Consider the following 25,827-nt stretch of genomic DNA (forward strand, 5'->3'; position numbering starts at 1 on the left):
ACAGCCTGGCACTGAAGCTAAGGAAGCCTGGTTCCCTGGGAGTGTAGTCTAGGGTTTGGATTACTTTCTGTCGGAAGGGTGAGGTCTGTCCAAGGAACCTAGGCTAAAAAGCAGATTACATGTCTGGAATGTGGGCTAGTGACTGATGTTGAAGAGGTAATTTAAACAGAGATAAAGACTTTCCTTGTACACACTCTGCTGAGCGTGACTACCAGCCATCTTACTGCCATCAACGCAGTTGTCAGAATTAACCACCACTGGCATCCCAGTCATTTTGCATATCCAGGCACAAACAGTGGGATCCCAAAAACTCATAAACCTAGGATTAGCAAGTAATGAGATCTCATACTGATGAGTCACAGTAACCCCCTTCTGAATGATATTGTTAAGATAAGAAACCCCTAGGACAAGACACATTGTTATTTAGAGGTGATGTGCATGAGTATTGCTCACCATTGGGAAGTAGGGCAGTGCTATGGAGGTGTCTGAAATATGACAGCAGAACCCAAGGGAAGGGAAAACAATTGCCATGGGCCCTGCCACCACACTAGTTCAGTATGAGGACAAAGTACAGGAGATAGGTGATGGAAAATTGAAGTGAAATCACAAGTAGAAACATCCAGTCTCACAAGTATCAAAGAAGGAAACTGAAAGCCTGCAAGGGATAGCCTTACACCTCTTGAAACTTACAGGGTTCAACAGCAGCCTACAGGCAGTGAGGAAAACTGAGGGCCTGCACTGAGTCAACAACAGCATAATTTGTTAATGATGTTGGAAGATAGCTACTTGATTTACCAGGACCAAAAAAGTGAACCCCCTCTGTGGTGTTTTAATTGTGTTCAGACTGTCCTCATCAGCCTGTTGGCAGAGGCCAGTGAGCACACATACCTACAGCCATCAGCCACCTCCAGTGCTCTTCCTGTGAAAGTTGAACTGGGCACTGGATGAATTCCCAAGCATTTATCAGACTTAGCATTTATAAAGAGCTTGCAAGAGGCAAACAGCAGGGCTAGAGAAATGCCAGTAAGTGATAATCCAAGAAGATTCAATGGCTTCTCTTTTGAGCAACAGTTGGAGAGCTCCTCCCCTTTGGAAAAGCCACTAAGGATACATATTCACAGCCCAAATCTCCTGATCTGGGGACAGTATAAATTACTATCTTGTGTGATGCAAGTGAGAATGAGCAAGAAGAGAGTAGTTTCTCATTTGCTTTGTGTGCTGTTCAGTTGACTTGTCTAGCTGAAATAACTCAGACATATCTGAGAACCTCTTTCATTTCACTTGTTTTTCAGGACAGGTGTGAGCTGTGGAGGAAATGGAACCATCTGTGAAATCATGACATCTGATAGAAACATCCAGCCTTCCTCTTGGTTTACTACCTGGGTAAAAAGTTTGTTTATATGAAATGCTGGATTGCTTTGTGAACTACTTCAGCAGGCCAAGCCAAGCTGGTCTTCCAGCACCACGAATTTATGTCCTTACAGTGGCTTCCTGCCAGCATCCTCTCTATTGAACTGTATTTACATTAGCACTGTAAAACATTACTTCATTCAAGTGTCTGAAGTGAAGCACTCACTCCTTCCATGCACTTAGTTCCTGATTGTTGCCAGCTGGTGAGAAGTTAGCAGATTGCTTTTCCCAGCTGGGCCCTGCCATTCCTCCTATAATGAGAATTAAAGATAGTGGATCACTGAGATTATTTAAGCTTTAGTTGCCCTTAGGTGGGGGTAAGTGCAAAATATTAGATACTTCCTTCAGCTTAGGTTGAAAGAGGAATCCTTCTGTTAGCTTCAGCAGACATTGCCTTGGGTATCCTTGGGTATCAGTTCTTGATGTCCTTGAGTCTACATAGTGGTAAGTGATCTGGATGATGGTTCACTGTCTTTCAGGTTGTTTGTTTTGTTTTGTTTTGTTTTTCCCTTCTTTTTCCCTGTAACTTTCTAAGTGCTTTATAAAGTGGAAGTATTTTCATTTTAGGGAAGGCAAAAATGGTGGAAGAGAAGGGTAGGTAATATTGTTGAGCCTGACATAGATTCCTCTCCTGAATCAGTGGGATGGTCTCAAGGTCTCTCACTGACCGAACTATGACAATTTCTATGGAAACGAAAGACTAAAAGAGGCTTGACTCTCCTTTGTGTGCACAGGTTGTGTTACTTCTGGATAAATGCTTCCAAAGTGGAGTTAAAATCATATGTTTTCTATACGTTCTAAACAGACTTTCTGAAGCACAATCTTTGTTTCCTTTATTTCAAGAGGAGTTCTGAGGGAGGATTTTCATCCTTGAATTTCACTGAATACACTTACATTACTCTCCTTGTCCTGTGTCACACTATACTCCCCAAAAGCACAGGGACTCTGCTATCTTACAAGAATGGGCGGGGGAATGGTTTCATGACTAAAAATGGATGAATGGTACTAGCTGATCCAGCTGATGAAGGGAATGTGTATTTTGACTTGGATGTAAGAATGAAGTAAATAATCCTGCCTGGAAATTTGAAAAACACTTTGCTTTTAATGCTAAGAAACATGTGACTCCTAATTTAAGGAGAATAATTGTTAAATAGCTTGGAAATATGATTTCTCATACAAGTGCTCCGTTTCTGGAACACTTAATTTTCTCAGTGTTAACTTGCAGAGTGGGGCACTGAAAAACTTTTCCCACAATAATCCTTTTCTGGTTTAAAACACAAATCAGGATTTTAGGAGGCTGTCTTTCACTTTCTGGCTTAGTTCCCCTCCCTTTGAAAAGGGGAATTGCACTTGTCATACAAAATCAGGATTGTGTGAAATTTCTTAAGGCCTTTGGATTCAAGGTTTGAAGGAAATTACTGAGAGATAGCAGTACTTATATTACTGTTTCAATATAGTTCATTCCTCAGTCCTGATTTGCTCAGTTTTCAGTCTGAGGAAATGGCACACAGAGAATAAGGAAATGTTTTCATGGCTTTTTGGGAGGCGGACAGAGGAGGCATGTTGAGGGACTGTAAGGGCAGTCAGCAGTAAAAATGACTGGTACTCCCTTATATATTAGGGTGGGCAACTTAAAAAAAAAAAAAAAAAAAGCACTTGGGAGGGTTAGTTGGTTTTTGTTTGCTTGTTTTAAGTGGAATCAATGCATTTTTTTTGTCATCTTAAATTTGCTATATGGGTGTTCACACCTTCATGGGAAGAAACCATTTTTACATTCCAAACCCAATGGAATCCTACTGACTAGGACAAAAACAGCCTCTCCTGGAGGTGAAGCCAGCCTCTGCCTCCCAGGCATACAAGCAGCTGCTATTCTTTCCTATACAAACAGTTTTCAAGTGCTGCAAGCCTGATTAAGGGTGAGTCTGCCTCACTGAAGCAGGTCTCTTTCTGAACAGACAGTGAAGGTGACACCAGTGGAGATGCATTTAACTTTGCCTGGGAACTTGGCCTTATTTCTGATGATGAATATATTGACTTCTGTCTTACAGGGTCATGGCTGGTCAGCAATGAGGGAACATTAAAGACTCTGGAAGTGCATTTTGGCTCTGTCAAAGAATGTGAGCACACTTACTTCTGTTTATTTACTTCCCTCCTTCATTCCCCTCTTGCCTGTGGTGTAGATTAGAAGTAAAACTCTCCAGAGAGTGGATTCCTCATTAAGATTCCTGATACCTCCTGGTATGCAGAGGCTGGGATTACCACATGAAGGGCATCCTGCTATTTTTGCCTCTGGTCCAGTCCCTTTGAAGGGACCCTGCAACACTTCACAATCATGCAGATTTATGAGCACTGAGTAGCCTGCCAGAGCCTTTCTGACATATTCCTGTAAACTAATTATGGGAAACTGCTCCAGGCCCCTGTCATTAAAAGTACATTCTTAGCATTTCATGAACAAAGCTTAGTTTCCTCCTTCTGTTCCTATAGGATATGATCTATTTCCTGACAGATGTTTATCCTGAAACATGAAGTGATTGTTTATGAGGAAAGTAAGTGAATAGAAGTATACCGTGTCACCTAGGATGAGTCACAATGTGAATCCTGAATCCCCAGTGTGGTCTGAATTTCTCCAGTGCCTGGGGAGATTGCTTTTTAAGATTTAGGTTTCTTTAAATCTGTCTTGATTGGCAACTGGGCACTTCAAGTTCTGTAGCTGGTCATCAAGCCTTCATTTTCAGTGTTGCCTTACCAAAATATATATATATTTTTATATATATAAATATATATATATGTATATATACCAAAAGCTATTACCCACCTGCTGTCTATTTGAGCACTTTAATGAAATGAGTTGATCCCTCCAACTGCTTGTGCCTTGCTGGCTCTTAAACACTACAACATGAAGTGCCAAGAAAAACAGACATAGAATAAACAAGAGTGGCTGTTGGCAGGAGCAGAGCACTGGCTCATGTAGGCAGAAAAACACAACATCTTTTGGCTGACAATCACGTGTGATCCCAGGCCCCTGGAGAGCTGAGTGGCCTGCATCAGCTGTATGTGCCTGAAGCAGACTGAGAGGTGATGGATACAGATGTAGATGCTCTCTCTACATGTGCATCATAAATAATGCCCTTGTTGCCTTCCTAGGCAAGGATCACAGGGAGATCAAATTCAATTCATAGTCATACAAATCATGCCTGGGGAGCCAGATTGAGACACCTTCTGGCTCAGAAAGGTGATCAGGTTATCACCATTTACCTGTTTATCTCAGGCCAGCTGAGCTGCCATAACTGTGTGCTTCAGACTGCCTGACCTGTAAATTACTGTATTCTACTTAAAACCTCAGTGAAATGCCTAACATGTGTCAGCTCATTAACCTGAGCTGTCACTTAGACTTGTGTTTGGTCAGTGTAGGAATCTCAGCTTCTTGCTGCTGTTGCTTATGGATGGTATCAGCTGGAACTTAATTCCTGATAGGACCTGAACTGTATGTATGAACATATACATTACACTTAAGTGTCATGTGTATGTGCACAGTGGTCACAAAGATACTGATTTCATTAACAGATCTTAAAAATCATAGGCTGGTGTTCTTGCCAAGGCTTTCAGTTGTGTGTAGGTCAAACACCAGATGATCTGCAAAGCACAAGACTTTGAACTGACCCCTGCAATTATATGGCTGTCTTCCTGCTACAAGTTTTTGAGCTGTCAAGTAAAATGCAGTGAGGAAAATAATATGCAGAGGGATATTCATATTTTCCATCTGTAAATTATTAAAACCTACATTTCCAGAAGACGAGACTTACCTATTTTCTTATAATATTATTACTTAAGCTCTGATTTCAGGGTGTTCTTTTCTTGTTCCTAGGTGTTTGGTTTTTTGTTTTGTTCATAAGTTACATGGAATATAGATTAATAATGGCAGCTGGGCCACAATAGGATGTTTACCATTCAGTCTTCTGTTGCACAGATTTTTTTCTTGGAAATGTCTAAAATTCTCCCACAGGGTGAGACCAAAGCAGGAGGAGAACCTGAAGCACACCTTCCTTTCCCCGACACCCACAGGAGAAGCAGTGAGGAGGAGTCTTCTATGGGGTGAAGAGTTGAGGGGACAGAAGGCCTCTTATAAATGCTGCTGGAGATAGAAGAAATAGTAAGAAAAGGGGAATTGAGACAGGGTGAAGGAATATTTGGGGAAGTGCTGATGGATGTCGAGGCAAACTGATGGGGGCTTAGAAAATAACCACAGGCCCCTCCTCCCTGTATCTTGTCACATGAAGAGGTGTGCTGTAGGGTAGAGCCCCAGCACAGCCTTTAATGCTGGTGGTGGTGATCTGATTTCCACTAGCTGAAGCTCTGATTTTTGACTTGATTGTCTTCTACTCGCTCTTGGTATTAGTGAAAATTATTAAAGAAAGAGGGGAGCAGATAACTGGGCTGAGCCCACAGGGTTGCTGGAGGTGCAGCACAGCATAATTCCTGGTCTGAAATGGGTGAGGCAGTAATTGGGGTGTACAGGGTGGGGATTGATGTGGTCAAGTAAAGAATTGGCAGAATTAATTGCATGTGCGCATGGCTACTCTGCCTATTTTTTCTGTTCTCAGTAGTGTAGTTTGGCTCTGAGCCTATTCAAGACAATTCTAGCTTTCCCCTTCATTATTTCCCATAGTAAAGGTTGAATAAAATCAAATGATAAATAAACTGTGGCCTCAAACTTTTCTTTGGGGCTTGCAGAAAAAGCAGTTAGTGTTTTTTGACTGTTCTCCCCCCCTCAATTTCTCAGTTTTCCAACTTGTTCTGAGAAAAATTCTCAGGCTTTGCTCCTTAGAGCTGATGCTGATAAATGGCCTCAGCAAGAGACCCAGTGAATTCCAATTCCCGTAGTGGACTGAGACAGAGCTGTGTGTCCCTGTGATGATGATATTATTATTTTTTTTGGAAGGGGGAAAATGAGGGAGGGCAATAGGCTGCTTCCTCAGCTGGGGTTCTCTACTTTGAGACAGAGTGCTAAGCGAATTCAGCTCAGAGCTGCTGGAAATACTCAAGAAAAAAATTAGGTGATTTTGATGGTCCATGGATTAGCTGATAATGTGCCATTGGGGCTCCTTTCTGTAAGAAGGCTTTGGGGTTCACCCCACTCTAAACCCATCACCTGCAAATAGACATAAACCAAGCTGGGCTTACACTAGACAAGGCTGAAAAGCTGTGCAAGGAGCATACTTGATGGCCCTGAAAGGTGGCACAGCAGGTTGTTTTCTTTTCCCCAAGAAGACGTGGGATATAACAGTACTGCCTTCTGCTTCAGAACCAGCAGAGCGGATGCCAGCTTGAGGGGCTCTTCTACCACGCTCCTTAGAACAGGATGGGCATACTGTTCTTGCTATAGGCTTGCTTCACAGGGTGTGTGTCTGTGGTATATTGTCATGCTTTTTTTATCAGCATCCGGTGAAGGCATTCTAGTGCCACTAAACCTAAGGCTTATGAGCCACAGGCTCCTCGACTCTGCTCCAGCTTTCCCACTGATATGACCCCATTCCAGAGACAGGGAGGACCTGTATTAGTAGTTGAATTCGTTGTGAAAGCACAAGTTTATGAAATGGTCACCACTGCAGCCTTTTCCATCCACCTCCACTTCAGAAGAAACCAAGGTAGAAACAATATATTTAGTCTCACCTAATCCATCTCTGGCAATATGGCATAACTCCTACTGCTCCTGATATTTAATTTTATGTATTTCTTAAACTGAAACAATATTCTCTCTTCTTTGTAAGTCTGCTCCACACCGTAACATACCTCTGGATGCACTGCCCTGTCAGCAAGATGTAGACAAATGTTAAAGAGTCACTGCTGGAGTGGCAAGAATAAGAGGCTTAGAAAACATGACCTGTGAGTAAAGGCTGAGAAAATCAGTTTTGTTTAGTCTGGAAAATGAGAATATGGCAGGAGCAGGGGCGGGAAATATGATAGTTTTCAGAACTGTCTGAGGGTGTTACAGACAGGACAGTGATCAATTCTATGGGTCAGGGTGGGATAAAGCAATAAATTGGCTAAAGTTCAGCAAAGGAGACTTGTATTAGGCCTTAAAGAAAAGGGGGGTGGGGAAATCAAATTCTAGCTGCCAGGACTGTTGAGTGTTGGCAACTTAGGGCCTGTGGAATTATTGCTAGAGGGAGGCTCATAAAAATGGACTGCAGGGGTGAAAACTGGAGAAAACAGATTCTAAAACTTCACTGCATTTCCAGTCACATTTTTGTGTATCATCATCAACACAAATTCCATGCTTAGTCTTGACCATTTTCGTCTAAATGCAGTCAGTTGTATTTTCATCTACTTTTATTTTCCCTTTCTTGCTGCATTTAGGTGTTTTTCCGTATTGTACTCTTAATCCATTTCATATTGCCAGATGAAAATACTGGGTGGTTGTCAACTCCAAGGGCCCGGTTTCTATATTGCATCCAATTTGAACATGGTGGTTTTTGTCTCCCTACATCCAGGGGAGTAGCTCTGTTTTTGTACGGTATCTAGCTAACCAAGATTCTTGTCTGGCACTGGGACCCTGAACAATGCTACAGGACAAATAATACATTTAATTAGTTATCCTCACTCTTCCACAAAAAACTCACTCCTGTCTGTGGCTGCACTTGAGCAAGACTGGGGTGTTTGATGTGTTGAGCTCAATGAAATATGGCTTCTAGTGCTTTGCAGGATGCCTGTAATAGGGAAGGTACAATGTGAAGGGGCTGTGGCTGACTGACTAATGCTGCATGAAGAACACATTTGTTGTGTTATAAGTACTTGCCAGAGAGCAGCAGGTCAGCAGTAGGATCTCACTTTGACAGAAAACACTGTGATATGCTAGTTCAAAGATGCAAAAATGAGCATGTAACTAGCCTGTCATGAAATGATTTGACTGAAGATACATATTACAACCAGGCCTTATGTGTTAGCTGCCCCATGAGGCAGGACCTGTATAGACTATGTGAGGTCAGACCCCAGCCCTGGAGGAAACAGTTTAGAGGCAAAAGGAAGAGGATCGTCTGTCCTGCTTAATGTTAGTGTCCTTGAGCAAGACCTAGTTGTCCTGTGCTTGACTTGCCAGAGGCATTACTGTCCCTAATGAGGAAGAAAGGGCTGAGTCCCTCCTCCGTCCGTATAGGAGCACATACTGCTCCCGTGTTAACATCCAGATTTACAGCCCACATGTCATCATTCAGCACAGCAGAAAACACAGCCAAGGTTTCCCGTGGGGAAGCTGGCAGCCCTCAGGAACATCCCCAGGAGCTCCTCACTCCCTGCCTGCAGATGGGCAGCCAGCCCGTGGCCCCCTTAACAGCCCCATGCTTCTCAGCCTCGGGGCTCTGACTCCCCTGGGCATTGACCCTGCTGCAGCTGCAACCCCTTGCAGGAGTGCTGCAGCCTGACAGGCACTGGGACTTGTTCTTTAAAGGGGCTGAGCTCTTAAAACACCTCCATGCCCCACAGCCAATATCCTCAAGCTGGAGCAATTCAGAAATTTAGGGTTGTCTTTGAAGGTTGAGTTGTGACAGTCTAAAAGGCCACTGAGATTCCCAGATGGGGCATGCTCTGGTGGTGTTTCAAGCCTGCTACAGCAATATTGTGCCATCCATGGGAGGTTGTGGGCATATCCAGCTCTGCCAGCTGTCCCACAGCCCTCTGTGCAGTAAGGGGCGTGGGGGAAAGAGGTCCACACAGAACCTGGGCTTTGTCTCCAGTCTGGGATAGAGTTAGTACAGACCTTCATCTCACTCTATTCTGCCAGAACTAGAGGCAGAAGATGTGAAGCAGATGAGGACAACATGCCAAGCTTTACCTCATCGTATCTGGGCATTGTTTGGAGGCAATGGAGAACTGGGACCACTGCCCTCCACAGAAAAGTCTGCAGAAGAGTATCTTGCACCTGGTGATGGTGCTCCACTTGGCTCAAGCTGCCCCTGCCCAAGTTGTGCCTTTTTTTTGTGAGAACAAGGGTTATCAAGGAGCGTTTCACTTTGAGGCTCTTCTGTAGAAAGTGTGGGGCACTTGTGTTCTGGTAATTAAGCTCTTTTTAAAGCATTTCAGCTTGGACATATGGCCTCCTTTCTCTCCCCATTTTATAGCCTCTCCTAGAGGTGTAAGCACTTCTGTGGTGCTGCTTCTTCCACTTGTGGTTTGCCTCCCACGCTCAAGTCCTTACAGCTGCCATACAAGTATGCTCTTTTTGAGGCTTTTCTCTTTGCGAGGTGCTGAGAAGAAATTGGGATTTAAATTATCCTGTAGGGTGTTGATGACACTTTCCCTTGCTGTGTTTTAGACCATGCTGGCTTGAGCTATCTTGTATCTATCCAAAGTTATTGCAGACAAGACAAGCTTTGATCTCTCCAAAAGTGCAGAAGTGGATGTCTGCCCATAATGTGATGTCTCTCCTATTATTGCTGAGCCTGGAACACAATAACATCTTATAGAGGGCTTTGGAGTTTAGATTACAGCCCATTTATTTATTTTGTTGGAGCACTGTCCCATAAGGAAAATCCTGTGCTGGGTTGAAAGAGCCAGACAATGGAGCAGCCGTCACATTTAGATGTTGCTTTTGAAACAATACCCTAATGCTACATCACTTTGTTCTGCTGGGTTCTGCTCCTACTCATCAATGGCAAAAATCACAAGATCAGATTTAGTAAAAAGGCTTTAGTGATGTTTAATGAAAAGCATGCTGAAAATGAAAACACTGGCTCAATAGTGCTGAAAAAGCTGAACAAGTAGCTCTCTGGTTCCTAGGTTTCTTCTTGAGCAGTGGATGTAAGCATTACCTCACACTCCGGAGGGAGGCAGGCAACAGATTACTTTTTTCTCACAAAAGTCTGAGACAAACAATGTTATGCTTAAAGTAAATAATAATGCCAAATGTAAGCCAAAGATATATTCCATACCTTACCACTGAATCAAGAATTGGGTCAAGAATCCCTGCATATATAGAAAAGGAAAAAAAAGATCTAGTCTGTCTGTGAAAATAACCTTACATTTTTTTCTGAGTCTGCAGATAGCCCAAAATAACAGCTTCAAACTGTATGACCTGCTCTATTTGTACTTGATGCATTTTCAGTGATAAAAATACTGTTTTTCATTTTACAAACGTGTTTTGTTGAAAAATGTGTTTTTGAAAATTTTTAGTGAAAAAAGCTGATGCTGTTATGCTTGCTCTATTTGCCAAATTCCTTTCTTCCTCCTTCTTCAAGTTTTTAAAAATACAAATATGGTAAATATAAGCAGGTAAAAATACCTGTGTATTACAAAGGGGTTTTACGCTTATTCTGATACCCTTTTGATTTAAAAAAAAAAAAGTGTAGAAAATTATTGAAATTGACAAAAAAAACACAAAAAAAAAACACAACACTGAGACATTGAAAAGCAAACCTTTGAAATTTATTCTCCAAAGTAAGCTTTCAATTCTTGCCAGCTTGATTAGAGCAATTTAGATAACTGTTTTGTTGACACTTTCCCTATGAAAGGGAATTCTCGTATGGATTGTTTAGTATCTTAGACATCTTAAAAGAATTAGGTGGCCCTTAAGCGTCTCTGTTAAACTCTCCAATGCTCTTGCTCTCTTAAAATTCGATTTTCACAATGCAATTATGTGCAAGAATTATGAAGACTGAAGTTGTGTGCGTATATATATATCCAAGACAGAAACTAAGAGACTAGGGCGAAGGGGATTCTGCATTAAGTATTTATTAAATTCTCAATGAACCCCTTGACAATGTTTCCATTTCTCAATGCATATGAAGTGCTTGAGATCTCTCTGGTGCACCAGATCACTGCAAAGCCTGGGAATCTTGCCATGAAAATTAGCGCTAGTTTGACATGGATTACATGGGTTTTTGCTAGTAATTACTGGAACAGCGCATTTGGTAAACTGGCATTTTATGCATACACATATATGGCAGGTCAAGCTGGGTAACAGGAAGCACTGTGAGCAGTTCTTTCAGCCAAGTTTTCTTTTTAAAGGACCAAGTCAGCAATAACAGACCAAAATAATAAGCCAAGTCCCAAACAGAACAGCCAAGACTTCATGTGTTATCCCACCTAATTGCTTAAATCCTCCTTACTGATCACCTCTTTTAAGTCATCTGTTAAGGGTGCAAATGAAGTTTCCAAGCCTGTCCTCTGAACATGGACCCATGCCAACCCAGGACCCTACTTACATACAGCTGCTCAGATCCATTTAAAAGTTTGTGCAGAGGGATATTCTGCTGCATAAATTGAGAAATACGAGGTGATGAGAGAACTGAAAACACAACACACGTGCTTGGGTTCAGAGAAAAGGCTGTGGGTCCAACTGGAGGGCTGAAATGACTAACTTCTGAATGATTAACCGAGCAGCCTTTGGAGAATCCATAGTGCAGGAGCCTCGTATCTTCAAGATTTTTGTGAGATATGAAGAGCGTAGGTCTATGAGGTCTTTTCACAGAATAATTCAAAGCCTGGAAACCTTACCTTGGGGATAGAGATATAAGAAGCTTAATCTATTCATTTTAGCAAAGAGAAGGTGAAGAGGTGACTTGGTCAGAGCCCACAAGACTTTAGTGTGGTAGAGGGTTTCTGGGAACAAAGATCTCTTTTATGAGGCAGGGAGAGGCATAACAAACCCAGTGTCTGGAAGCTGCAGCTAGGTTTATACAGATGGGAACTGAGGTGCAAAATCATGGGCTTGAGGCAGGAATCACTGGCAGAAATTCTTTGCCTGGTGTTACGCCGCGGATCAGGCTAGGTCATCACAACCAGCGCTCTTGGCTTTGAAATCTGTGCGCCTATGATTAACGTGATTCCCACATTATATGCACACATCAGCATTACATTTAGCCACTGAAGAAGAGAGAGAATGCATCCAATTAGCTCTGGGCTTTCTGCCCAAAAAGGGAAAATGAAGTGGGATTTTGTTTAAGGACAACCCCAACAACTCTGCAAAACACCATGGGATCATTAGCACTTGGGCAGAGGGGACGGGATTTCGAGGGCCAGCACAAAAGACCCTGCAGAATGAACTCTGTTCAGTGAGCTGTATTGAAGGAGGGACTGTGCCTACCTTGCTCCTGGCTTAGTTACAGTCCTAGAAAGTACAGAACATGCTTAGATAACCAAATCAGAGGTATGCAGGGCTGTACTGCTTTAGAAACAGCAGGTACAAGAACCCTTTATTTCCATAGGGTCTTGCATAAATTGAAAGGAGAATATCCTCTTCTCTGAGGCTGGTCATGTTAAAAGGGTTGGTGTGGATGATAGTGATGGGAGGCAATTGTTCCCATAGAGCAGGCCTCATTTAAATGTTTAGTTTTTCCTGGGAATCTAAGTTCTCATAAGAACTTTGAAAGAGTCAGTTTCAAGTGTTCTTGATTCACAATACGGGGGAAAAAAAAGCAAGTTTCAAAGCTACAAAATATGTTTTTCAAATGCAAAAGAACTTGTCTTTGAAAAGGTAAGCAAAATACCTTTTTTATCTGCACTCTCAAAATCTTTTTGATGTACTTAATGGGTATCAATGAAATGTTTTGGTGATTCAAATAGAAAATGTTTTAATTTCAGTGGATGAGAAGTGTTTGGTCCTTTGACAATTTATTTGGATCAGGAAATATTTTGAAATTGTTCATGGAATAAGAAAAGCCAGTGCCGATACAGTCTGAAGTTCTGCTCCCATGGGGTGCCAAGACACCTATAATTGTCACCCATGTGTGTGGGTAGGTGAGCCCTTTTAATACAGCTGCTTTGTTTTGATTTTCCATTCTTTCCGGCAGAGTGGCCAGTTATCCTAACCAGACGCTTGTATATGCTGAACGTTTCCTGTCATCTGACTCCAAAGTCCTAAGTTTGAGTAGGGCTATAAGGCATGGGTAATTGTATTCGCTCTTTTAGGAGTTCAGGTGGTTGTTGCCTTCTCGTTCTCTTCTCTCTAGCATCCAAACTGAGTAACAAGGCAGGCTGTTTCTGACTGTCATTTAAAAAGACCATAGTTATCCTTGTTGAGTTGTGTTGGTCTGGGATTTTCTCCTTCTGTTTTCCAGCCACCTTGAGGAGGAAGTATCATGTGAACTCATGCTTTTGATCTCACCTAGGGTTGTAGGTCTGCACTATGCAAATCTGAAACAACTGTTTTAAAGAGCCCTTTCGTTTTCATCTTGTTGCTATTGGCAGGAAAAAAAGTGTGCAAAAGTAAGAGAAGAATTTGTTCCTGGCTGATTTGAAAACTGAATGGTTCACTGTTGCTTTTTTTTTTTTTCTTTTCTAAAAGTCCTTTACGTGGGACTGGTTTTTGAGGGCTTGTGATCATACATATAATTTGTTTTTCATCTAGCCACATCAGTTTACTCTATTTACAAAAGAGTCTTTCAGCACCTGACCCTATATTCAGGGCAAGTTCTGCAACCTTTAATTGTTTAATTAGCTGGTGCTAGTTTAAAAATATTTAACAGTGCCCTTTTAACTAAATAGGTTATTTCAGGAAGCATCCCCCCCAAATATTTTCATTCTTGTTTTACTTCCTTTTTCTTTGCTACTTTACTCAGAAAAGGAAGCAACAGCCATGATCTTTGGATCTTTGAGGGTGATCTTCAAATAATAGCAAGTAGCTCTCATTTTCACAACTGGTGAAATAGAATCCTCTACCTGAACCCCCCTTTCTGCTGAGGATGTTTGTGCCTGATGTGCTTTTTGCTGGTGTGTTGAGGGGACTTAAAATAAATAAATAAATTAGGCCTTGTATCTTTCCATTACTTTTTAGTTTATTTAGTGGTGACTGGGCAATCCTTTCATCTGAAGCCTTGTGTGCTCATTCTTTTTCCATAAAACTTTGGAATCAAATAAAACCCTAATGCAGGTATGGAAGTACTTTGCATAAAGTAACAAGTAGCATGCAACATGAAGGCTGCTTGTTCTAGTTTCCTCTGTCAAAAAGAAGGATATTGAGTAAAAGTGAAAGGCAGCACTTATAAAGTTGATTAAAAGGTATTCTTTTAAATGCTACTTAACTGGGGACAGTGGCACTGACAGAATTTGAGGGTTTTCTTTGTGGGCAAATTTTGGCTCGATGAGGAGAAAAAATAGGCTTCTGAGAAGCTTTTTCTTCTTCTAGTGACAACCAGCTACTCCTGCTGCAGGAAGATGACAACACATTTGCTTTCTTCATCAGGCTGCCAGCTGACCTCTCCATGTTTATTTCTGGTAGAATGTCTGATGTTTTTAAGATCAGGACACTGGCAGCCAAAAAAATAAAGAATCAGCTGTTTGCCTCTACCCCTACCCATTCTGAGAGGGATAAAGAGGAGCGAACATAAAGTACCCCAACATCACTTTCACAGAGCCACTTTTTAGAGTACAGACTTTTCAAAGTCAGCATTGCACTTGGCTGAAATGATGAGGTGCTGACATTAAATGCTGGTCAGGCAGAGCCAGTGTTAATATTTTCAATGCCTTAGAAAAAAAAAATGAAAGTATGTAAACTAATTCTACTTCTGTTATGATGAAGTTCCTTCATAACATCTGAGCAAAATCAAAGCTGTGTTTGAGGACCTAGGCAAAGTATAATTTTTCTGCTCCGTATTTGGAACAGGGTGGGGTGGGGAGAAATGATGTTAAAAACGTTTAGTGACAGTCAACTTCCTTTCCTCGTCCCTGTTTCAAAAATTCCAAATTAAAGCATAAAGAAATCAGGTTGATTCCCATGGTCAACAGCAGACAATGCCAATGAATACACGTACTGTCAGCTAGTGAAATGCATAATCCCTATGTGCCAGAACAGAGACAATGGAGACAAAAGCCACAACCTTTCAACTCCAAATATATCACTGGGCTAAACTCTGCTGACACGGCTAAGAAAAAGACTGATCTAAAGAAATTACTATGCAAGAAAAAAAGCCCTCCTTGTCTAGCACCAACCCCTTGTGCCCAGCAGCATTTGGCACTGGCTAGGTACTCAGTCTACAGGGCACAAAACTGTGTGGTATTACCAAGTTACAGGGAAGACAACTCCTGCAGTAGCTGAGCACTTCCAAACATTAACACATTAATTCTGGTAGCCCCACTGCAAAGTACTAATGTGTTAGTCCTGTCCATTTCACAGGTGAAGATACGGGGCCATTGCTAGCACATTATTTTCCCTTCAGCGTTAACTTGGTCTGCACTGAGTTCTACCTGTGCCCATATAGTAGGCCGGCATATTTTAACTCCAGCAGGCTCATCTGCCACCTGCCTGCTCTGCAGCCTGATCTAGCTCCTCCACTCCATGTTGTTAACACAGTACCCCCTGTGCAGCTCATGCGTTAGTTCATGGTATGGTCCTCCTCTATTCTAGCTTTTCACCATAGCAAGTTAGTGGCTGTCATACACAGGGAACATTGCACTTCATCTGAAGAAGGCCCCTCTTATGAAAATCTGGAAATGAAGGCTGCTGAGTGGGAAGTGAGCACCAGACTGTCTGAGAACCAGACTATCCAACAAACATTGCTTTATCAGTCTGTTGAGATAAAGGGGGCTAAGCCAGTATCATTCCACCACCACAGCTTATCTTCTAGAATCCCTCTGTATCTTACGATGACTAATGTTGCGAATGACAGCTTCTTTCCAAATACTCCAAGAAAAAAATGTTGGCCCAAGTTGGTGAGAAGTAACATCCAAGAGATACAGCAATGTTAGGCAGTTCAGTGCTTTGCATTACACAGTTAGTATTTCTTACAGTTTTCTTTTTACTGCTTGGATGACATTGTATGGCAATGTCTTCCTGGAAGGTGGATAAGAATACCAAGCCTGGGAAGGTGGAGTAGTAATTCTTGCTGTCCCTTGTAGAAGAGAAAGAAAGGGGAGGAGATTGCAAGCTAGAACACATAGGGTATATAGAGATGCTTAGGCTTCTTGTCAAAGGAAGCCAGCTGTGAACAATTCTGTATCATGACCCAAGCTTTTTTCTGGTACCAGCTTAGCTGTAATTTGGCCAGGTCAATCACTGAAGCAAGGTGGGCTTAAAGAAAGGGATTTGCCTTATGTGGTTTCCCAGTGCTGGGAAAAACCTGGTGCTGCTGATGAGGAGGAAATGGTATAATAAACAGATATATGTTAAAAAGAGATTGAGACCAAGAGAGTGCTGTTTACCTGTGGGAACAAGTGAGGCGTTAAGAAGATGTTTCTATTGGAAGAAACATACTGGTAGTTTTCACTGTTCCTGTGCCTAGTGAAACAGGACCTCTGTAAGTAAATAAATTATACTAAAAATGTGTTTATGTTTCTAACTCCTCCTTCAACAGGAATTTAACTACATACAAAGATTCATCAAACCTGGCTCTGCAGAGAGATAAAAGCAGTAAAGAGGTGAAGAAATAATTTTATTTTAGCAATTTTCAAGCTTTTACCTTTCATACTCACTGTAGTCTGTTCAATTTCTTTGTTACAGTGGGAGAGGTGGGTGTCGTTCCCCCTGCCTTGGATATCACTGTCCAATCTGTTCTTTGTATTTAACTGCTCCCTTAGTTCAACAGCCACTTGCATATCCACAATTTTCTCTTCTTAAAATATTTCTTTGGCTCTAGGCGTTTTTGCTGCTTATCTCAAGAATCCATCTACTTGGCTCTCCTACAAATTTGCATCAGCTTAGGCAAGTTGCACTTGGCTAGATTGCAGTGCCCTTACCCATGCTAAGCAGTGCCTTGCTACGCAAACAGCCTGCTGTCATGAGCAGTGCTGCTCAGCAGAGAAGATATTAGCTGGCTGCAGAAAAAGCCCTTTACTTGATCAAAAAATCTGTGTGATAAGAATCTTCCCCATGGATGATGAAAGTCTGTTTCTTCCTTCCTTTGGTGAGCACGTTGAGCCCTACAGATCAAAACCTGTCTATACAGGCTAAACATAGCTGAGTATTTGTAGGCATTTCTGTGGTAGCTAAAGTCAACAGTGTTGGGAAAGAACCTGTCAGGAGGTAGGGAAGTTATCTCTAAGAAGGTGATATTTTTTAATAACCAGAGAGAATGCCAAAAGCAAAAGCTTGCCAGGGAACAATTTGTGAAAACATTTGGTCTAGTGACTTGCTAGTTCTTATACATACTTGGTGAAATTGGTCTTCTTTGTATTAGAAATATCTTCACTGTACATAGGTGAATATTTATAGAAAAGCCAATCCCCAAGCCTTCAGCTCATCACTGCTTTTCTTTCTTTAAAGCTTGGTATTTATATCATCTAACCGTAGGGTAGTTTTGTTTGTGAATCTGGCTGACCAAAGTCCCAAGGGCCTGCCACAAGAAAGAAAGCTTCTCCACTGGTTAAAAACAACTTTTCCACTGGATGTGCTGGGAAACGTCTTACTGAATGAAGTAACTTTTCTAAAGAGGGGACAGCTTTGTGGTATAATTCTGCTGACTACACTGAACTTCTACCTCAGAAAGATTCTGACCCTCCACCTTTTGCCTTTGCTATCATAAAAGCATCTGCTTTTTACTGGATGGTTGAATCTTCATGAGTTTCTCGCAAGAACGGTAAGTCTTACTCTGAGAGACAAGACTTCAAGAGGATTCTCTACATGGCAGAAAATTACAAAGAATATATCACTAAAGCATTTTTGATACAAGCAAAAAAAAAACCAAAAAACTAGTCATTATACACTCTGCTGTTTGAAAAGCCCAAGAAGGTAAATTTAAATGGCAGAGACTATAGCTTCCATTTCAGAACATCAGCAGTGTGAGGTCCTCAAAGTCATACCAAGACAAGCTCTACCACTTCAGCAGCCAAAATTAGCTTCATCTAAGGTCATTACAAGGGTCATATATGTTTTATAAACAAAAGTTACCTAAAATTGGAATTTGCCATCTTATCCATCCAGCTGCTGAGGTTTAGCTATAAAGGAACACTGGTACAAACAATTCCGTGTCTGAACTAACAAAACAAAACTAAAACTGATGAGGTTTTGCAACACCAAAACTGCCTATCATAGCAGAGGTAAGAATAAACTGAACCACTTTGTGTCCCAAATTGTGGTGCTTTGGATGAACAGAGACCGAGGCCAGGCTACCCACAGAAAGTTCAGTGCAGCCACCCAGGTCAGAGTCCAGGCACAACACTGAGGACGATTGTTTGTAGTTTCTGCAAAGAGAACTGAAGTATCTCTCATGACCAGAAAGCTGGCCTTCTGTTGAGAGGAACCTTAAGTGTTGACATCATGATACCAAGCTGTAGGCACTACATCTGCAGAACAAGTTTTCTCCTTTGCCAGTCACAGCAGGGCACTGTAACTAACTGTTTTTGGAAGCAATAACCTCATCCATAATTAGTGGCTGAGTGGCTACACACATAAAATACTCTTTTAACATTCTTTCTTTGCATTAATTCTGATGCTGCACAGACAAGAATAAGTGACCTTCAGGTTTCATTTGGATTGATTTATCTCCTGACCACTTGAAACTTGTGGCCATTTATCTCACGGCCTGGGAATGAACCTTGGCATCTCACCTGGCTGCTTGATGACATAACTGTTTGCCCAAAGTTGCCCTATATTTTTCATCTTCATGTTCTAGATGAGTTTCCTTGGCCTCCGTTAATCTTCCATTAAAGATGATGTTTCACTCCAAGGCTTCGATAACTGTTCCCAGCCTACCATGCTTCAGGTCTCAGTCTGCTAAACTTCTTCAGCTATGTGGAGCATTCACTTTTTTCTTTCTTTTTTTTTTTCCCCAATAGACATGAAGTTATTTTAAAGCTGGAATATGAATACGCCTTTGCGAAGGAGGTATGGATAAGAAAACCAGGGTCAGTTGGGTCACCCAAACTGTATTTTAGCTTAGGGTCTCTTAGCTAACCAATCCGTTTACCATACTTGAGGATGTGAACAAACAGATTATTAAAAACATGTGTTCTTGTAGAAATGAAACTGTCGCAAGATATTCTTAGAACAAGTGGTAAGAGAGGACAACACTTATTTTCACTTTTGGTCAGGTAACTCGCCAGTAGATGTGCATAAGATTAGTGGGCTCTGATCAGATCTTGTTAGTAGCTTTTTTGAAAAGGTTGGGACAAACAATGTAGTATCTATATAACAGTATTTAATTAAATAAAATGTTCAGTCTGGCTCCACATGAAATGTATTTATGGTGTTTATGCAGAGCAGAGGTTTTTGACTGTCTTCTGTCCAAGGCATCTTGAAATGCTTTATGTCACCTGCCTCTCTCTAGCAGTAATGCTCTGACATTTTCTAATTAAATCTGTGCAACTGTTTACACTGGAATTAAACTTCAGGAAAAGAGATGTAGAAGGTTGCAGAGGGCTGTGTCTTAATTATCCTCTTTTCTCATCTCATGGCTCATGCTGGTTTGCGCTCTGCTTAAATAAAGCAATAGGATTCTTCTGAGAGCCCAGGACTGCAAGTATCATGCTAGTCTGTAGCTTTGCTGGTGTTTTGTGCAGTACCAGATGTTTTTTATTGAGGAAACTCTACTATGTAGTTGAATAATTTAAGTCTCTACAGGCCTTATTGTTCTGTTTTGGACAGGGTGAATAAGAGAGTACTAAATCCTTTGAAGAGTTAGGAAATGACAGTAACTGGTATAGTATGTACTCCACAACTGATGAAGAACCAGATGATCTTTTTCTCTCTCTTTTTTTTTTTTCTGTTTCTGAAAGCACAGAATGGCCTGCAATGGGTCTACTGAGGAGAGAGAAGAAAAAAAAAACAACCACCAAACAAAAAAAAATCAGGAGCTTTCTTCTGTTTTCCTTGTAGTTTCAAAACGATTAGAAAATAATACTCTGCTTCAAGAGCTTTGCCAGCTGCTCAGACCCACGCCACTCAATGGCCACCTAAGTTGCTCACCTTATTTACATTATCTCAACATGCATCAGTTTCCTACTCTGTAAAAGTTCTTAATCTCTGAAAGAGACTTTCCTTTTTCTTTGTAAATTGCTTTGAGATCTAAGGGTAAAAAATGAAGGTCGCTATGTGAGTACTTGACAAACTGGTTGCTGGGCTATGGTGATACTTCAGCTGTGACAGTAAAGCTGATGGCTGGCAAATGAGATGTATATTTTCTTTGTCATGCATGCACATTCCTCTGTGCTCTACGCTGGGGACCCTCAATTTTGGCTCTGTTAGGTGAGGCTGAGGCTTTGATGAATTTGACACTGAAAAATGCTCTTCCACATAAGATAGTGGAGAGTTTGGTCAGTGCACCATGTAAAATTTGTTGCTGTGTATGGGTAGGTCTTGAAGGTTGCAAATGGTGTCACGCATATTCCATGACATCTTTTGACAGCAGCCACGTGTCGGGTCGAATGAACTTTGGGCTGCACCTCCCTGCTTTGGGAGTCTTTCTGTGAGTCGGGCCAGTGGGAGCAAATCAGCCTGGGAGGTGGCAGAGGTACGAAATGTCCCCTCCTCCTTTGCCAAGTCAACTTTTTGGAAGCACAGGACAGCTGTGTTGAATATCTCAAAGCAACAACTTGTATGAGATCAGAGTGCAGCTCTGGGCTTCGTCACCCAGATTTCTAGTGTGATTGTGCCAAAGCAGAAGGTTTGGCTGGCTTGCGAGGAACATCCTTGTGGAATGGGGGCACTCCTTTGAAATGAATATGGCTGGATGGGGAAAAGTGGGGAGGACTGAGTGCAGAATTTATCTGATTGTACATTTCACATGATGAAATTCCCCTTACTAAAGCAAACCAGGCCAAAAGAGAGAGGAAAAAGAAAAAAAAGGAACAGAGGGAACTGAGGTTTTTTTGTGGTCAAGCTGTGCTTCACGTGCTGTTCTGCATTACGAAATGAATCCAACTGTATCCAGCAGATTTTAATTAACTTTTATTAGGAGGAAAAAATTAGCTCTCTGATACAGAAGACTATTTCAAAAATGAAGTATCTTGGCTATTTTTAATCCCAAATGCACAAAAGATCTAGACTACAATACATTCCAGTGGTTTGAAATATTTCAATTGGAAAAAATAAGTGAAACTAGTTTTGTCATATGAGAAGACATCGCCACATCCTTAGGTTTCATTGCCTCTACTTGCACTGAAATAAATTTAAATAATTTTGGTTTGAAATCATGAAGAAATTAGAGCTCCAAGGATGAAAACTTTACTGTGAATGTCAGTGTTGAGGGAAATATTTAGAGCTAAATTGCTAAGTTCTCTAAAAATTCTTTAACTGTATGAGCCAAATCTATGAAGGACAATGCTGATTTTGGGCCTAATATCAGCAACACATCTGTCTATGTCAGAGATTATAGAAATACATCGGGGATATGGACTTGGAGGTCCTCATGATCTTGTCCCCAGTCCTTAAAAAGTGGCTGAGTTACTTGCATGCCGTGGTTAAGCTCTGACCTACTCTCCCTCATGTTTAATTTCTTCAGAGAAATTCTCTCTGGTATTTCAGAGAAATTCTCTCTGTTGTTTTTTTTTTTTTTTTTTAACATGAAGTGAGGGAACGTACATTTTTCCTCTTTTTTTATTATTTTTTTAGCTAAGTTAGTAGGCTAATGCTGTTTTTCAGTTTCAGCTAGTAACTCTTGAACCCACTGGAAATCTTGAAGATAACTATATTCCTACAAGTTTTGTGACGATCAGACACTAAGAAGAGAGAAAAGATCCAAAGTAATGCCTTTATGAAGGAGACGTGGAAAGCAAGTAATCTCTGTCCACTTCGTTTCATCAGCAATGCTTTTTCTTTTGCAGGGGTGAGAACAGAAGGCATTTATTTCATAGTGGGAACAGTGGACAGCTAGCTTTACTGCAGTGAGGGACAGAAGAAGCAGGGGAAAAGAGTCTTATTGGAGTCTTCTTACCAAGTAATTATTATTATTCACAATATTTGGGCAAAGTGAATCAAACCATTTTGGAAAAATACTAACATCTTCCTCTGCCCCCCAAAAAAGGTAGAGAGTAACATTCACTTAGTCCTTGTCTTAGAAGTTATGTACTTCTGTCTCTCAACTGATGGACTGAATTTTGTTTAAACTCAGCTTTTTTCTAGATATGTGGAAAGAATAAGGAATAAATCAGACACAGTTAGCTAGGATCTTTAAAAGTGTAAATTGGATCCAGCTTATTTGAGGTTTCACGGAGACATGGCAAGTATAAGTTGCCATCCAGGATCTAGAGAGGAAAAGTATGTAATCCAGTGCAAGTATGTCTGCTTTCAAATTCAATTATTTCTGAAACTGAAGTATATTATATGATAGTAAATCTGTCTTTTTGAAGTCTGCTACTACTGTGCATTGTTTATTAAGAAATAACAAATTCTGAGACATATTAACTTTTTCTTAATGGAGCCTAGAGGAAGACTGTGGGAAAAATTGCTTAAGAAGCGAAGCATTTGGCCCAATATTCGTAATTTGTCACCATATTATCATTTTTAAAGATTTTTGTCCAGGGTAAATAATAAATTTAAGGAGTGCAGAACTGAATCCAAAAGCATTCCTATTTTATGGAACAACTATATTGCCAAGAAGCATATTTTAAATCCCTCTTCATTAGCAACATTATTGACTCTGAAACAGACAATTCAGCCTGTTCTCCCCACCAAAACAGAAAATAATTGTTTGGGGGCAGTGTTCAAACACTCGTTGCATAAGTAAATCACTCCTACTACATATTCTCACTCAATTCTCCATGATCTAATATAGATGTAAACATCTAATATTTTTAAAGCAAAATGGTGCATCAGAATTTAGGGGGAAGTTTTAGGCCATAACCACAGAAAAAGGTCTGTAACTAGAGGCCTGTAGCTGAGGTATTAAAGAACCTTCATCTCCTTTTCAGTCCCCAAGGTGAACACTTTAATTTCCAACGCTCATCCTTCTTGGGGAGTGCGTTGGTGTTCGGTACAGGACAGGGGAGCACACTGCAGGGGAGTACAGCAAAGCTGAGTGGCTGCAGGCTGTGGAAGGCCAGTTGTGCTGGGGGCATGCTCCCAGAGCAAGACACGGCCTCTGCTGCGACGAGCACGCAGTCTGAGACAAGGTCCCCTACGGCCTCTGGCATGGCTGGCTGACAGAGAGAGCTGGACACGGTTTGTCTGCAGATCATAACCTCCTCAGTGTGGTTGCTTGTGTGTCAGCAAAGGCTTGGGACAAGCTCAGCTGGGAAAAAGGGAAACTGGAGACTCCCGGCTTGCAGCTCAGGCTTCAGACCACGCAGCCATCCTGTGTATTTCTCCACGTACCTCCACTGCGTTTCTTTCTGGGGTCATCTTTAAGATCTGTGTATTCACCCAAGGACCAGTTCTCTATATAACATGCTTATGTTGCCCTGCTGTGCCAGAAGTCTTTTCTCTAGATCTGCATTGTTTGCTCATTTCATCATTGTTCTTTCCCATCTCATGCTGGTAAAGGGCTTAGCTGTTTCCAGCTGGTACTCTACTGAATTTGCAATTCATTATGTATCAAGTAACTTTTAAAACAACTCTCATAGTTTGATCTTGCTAGTTACCCACAATCTCCAGCTTGGTGCTCCTGCTTAATTCTCTTTGTAAAACAAAGTTGAACCAAGGGTGAGGAGATTTCTTAAAAGAAAACCTGTCTGTCTTTGTAGGGGAACAGGAAGGAAATATCCCAGAAGTACTTAACAGGGAACCATGTCTCAGATTCAATATGTTGCTTTGTTTCCAGGACCTTCAGTTCATAGAAACTTATATGATCTGTTGTTCATGTAGAGGTAAAACTCTAGGGTTTCGGGTGACTTTACAGAGGTGTCCCACTGGTCATGCAACAAATACAGACTGCACAGGTCTGAGCAATTAATGAATAGAATGATAATTCTATTTTGGGGCAGCTAGACGGGTTGTGATCCTGTGGTTTACTCTGGTCCACAGCGGTCCACTAATTTTCAGCGTCTTTCTTTTCATCTGCTGAAGTTAAGTCTATGCAGATGGGCAAAGGGAAGCCCAGGAAGGTGTGTGGCCACATTGGGGCAGCTCTGGGCCTCAGGATAAGGATGGCACATTGCATGGCAAAAAAGTATGATGTTCACAGAGAAGTCTGTTATCTGGCACTGATGTTATTGGGACCTTTCAGTGAGCAATTACTGTGAGGATGCCATTACATGCTGAGCCTCAAGACAAGAACACGTTGATCTCATGCTTCTCTGCTGGGGCTGCAGTGATACCCATTTCTGACACAACTGTATGACCGTTTCTCTGTACATCCCTATATCTGCCTTGTTGAGAAGACAAACTGGAGTTTTTCTCCAGCAGCGCAAAGGTGGAGAGTTACAGTATTTTGGCAGGGAAGGGAAAATGATGGGCACCAGTGGTGCAGGACTGGAGGTTTCTTTGCCTTTCCTGATTACCCTGTGACTGTACAGTGCATGAACATTGATCTAATGGGCACCCAAGGGTATATGCAGGAGCTTGGGCTGGGAAAAGCAGATACAGAGGGGATCCATCAGCCTCCCCAGGTCATTTTGCATAGGAGAGTAAAGAAAATTGGCCAGTTCTCTGATGAGGAGTATTGCTTTAGGCAAGTGATAAAGTTGCTCTGGAGAACAGCCTGCTTTAAAGGTCTGCAGAGCAAAGCAGCATCACAGTGCACATTTGGGCAAGTAGTATGTCCTGGGAGAGATGCAAAAGCTTTTGAATGGCAAAAGATGTGAGGTTCAGACCCTACTAGACGCAAGCTGTTCCCATGCAGGAAGGTCCCTGGTGACAATGTCAATTTTTGATCTGTTTTTCTGAACCAGAAAAATCAATGTTTGCTCATTCTGGCTCAGCTTCAGCAAAATCGTCAAAATAAAAGTTTCTGTGTGGTCTGAGATTGAAAATATCAGTTCAAACTGTTTTTTTGTTTGGATTCAGTTCAACACTCTCTCCAACACAGAATTAAGCTCTGGAGGGACTGCCCATTCTCAAAGAGTACCAGTGTGCCTGGATGGTAAAAGGAAGGGTTTTAATTGCTCAGTTAATTTTCACCTCAGTTTTGCCTGTTTTTTGCTACGTTATCGTCGTGTAATTCCATGTGTTGCTGCTCCCTCGTCGCTCAGCACCCTCACTGGGATGAGCAGGTGGGTGAGCATCTTGATTCCTAGCAGGTAAAACCCTCTCTTTACAAGATTACCACTGTGCTTGTACCTCCACAACAGCAAAGAGGCCAGTGGCTGATGAGGCCATGGAAATGGGCTTCTCGCCCTTAGAGCGGAGTCTGGAGATTAAGGTTGCAACACACCAGCATGTGCTGTTTTGGCAGTAGCCACTGCTGTAGCTAATCTTTGAATACGTGGGAGATATTAGGCTCCAGGATCATTAATCATACATTCATTTATTTTAATGAAAAGAAAGAAAAAAGACTCCGGTTTCACTGGAAAAGGATAAAGAAAAGCTTGACCTGGTGCCAGACTTAGACTGATTAAAAGGAGACTCACTTTCCCCATCTTTATAGATGTGAATGCTGCCAGCTCATGGGCCCCAGCCTG

At 41.6% G+C, this 25,827-nt stretch overlaps 2 long non-coding RNA genes across 3 annotated transcripts in view; both read left to right on the forward strand.

Moving 5' to 3' along the window:
• The window catches only part of LOC121076257, a 118,750-nt gene that overhangs the window by 4,715 nt on the left and 88,208 nt on the right, over window positions 1–25,827 (forward strand). The window contains exon 4 of the long non-coding RNA XR_005823426.1: window positions 1,293–1,390. This is a non-coding gene — a long non-coding RNA (uncharacterized LOC121076257). The remainder of the gene's footprint in view (window positions 1–1,292; window positions 1,391–25,827) is intronic.
• LOC121076266 overlaps window positions 1,410–25,827 on the forward strand; it is a 32,393-nt gene continuing 7,975 nt past the window's right edge. The window contains exons 1-3 of one of the 2 annotated variants that reach the window (XR_005823430.1): window positions 1,410–1,854; window positions 3,459–3,527; window positions 5,414–5,560. This is a non-coding gene — a long non-coding RNA (uncharacterized LOC121076266). The remainder of the gene's footprint in view (window positions 1,855–3,458; window positions 3,528–5,413; window positions 5,561–25,827) is intronic. The other variant, XR_005823429.1, reaches the window with a different exon arrangement.

The sequence above is a fragment of the Cygnus olor genome, chromosome 1, assembly GCF_009769625.2.
Source record: "Cygnus olor isolate bCygOlo1 chromosome 1, bCygOlo1.pri.v2, whole genome shotgun sequence".
NCBI lineage: Eukaryota > Metazoa > Chordata > Aves > Anseriformes > Anatidae > Cygnus > Cygnus olor.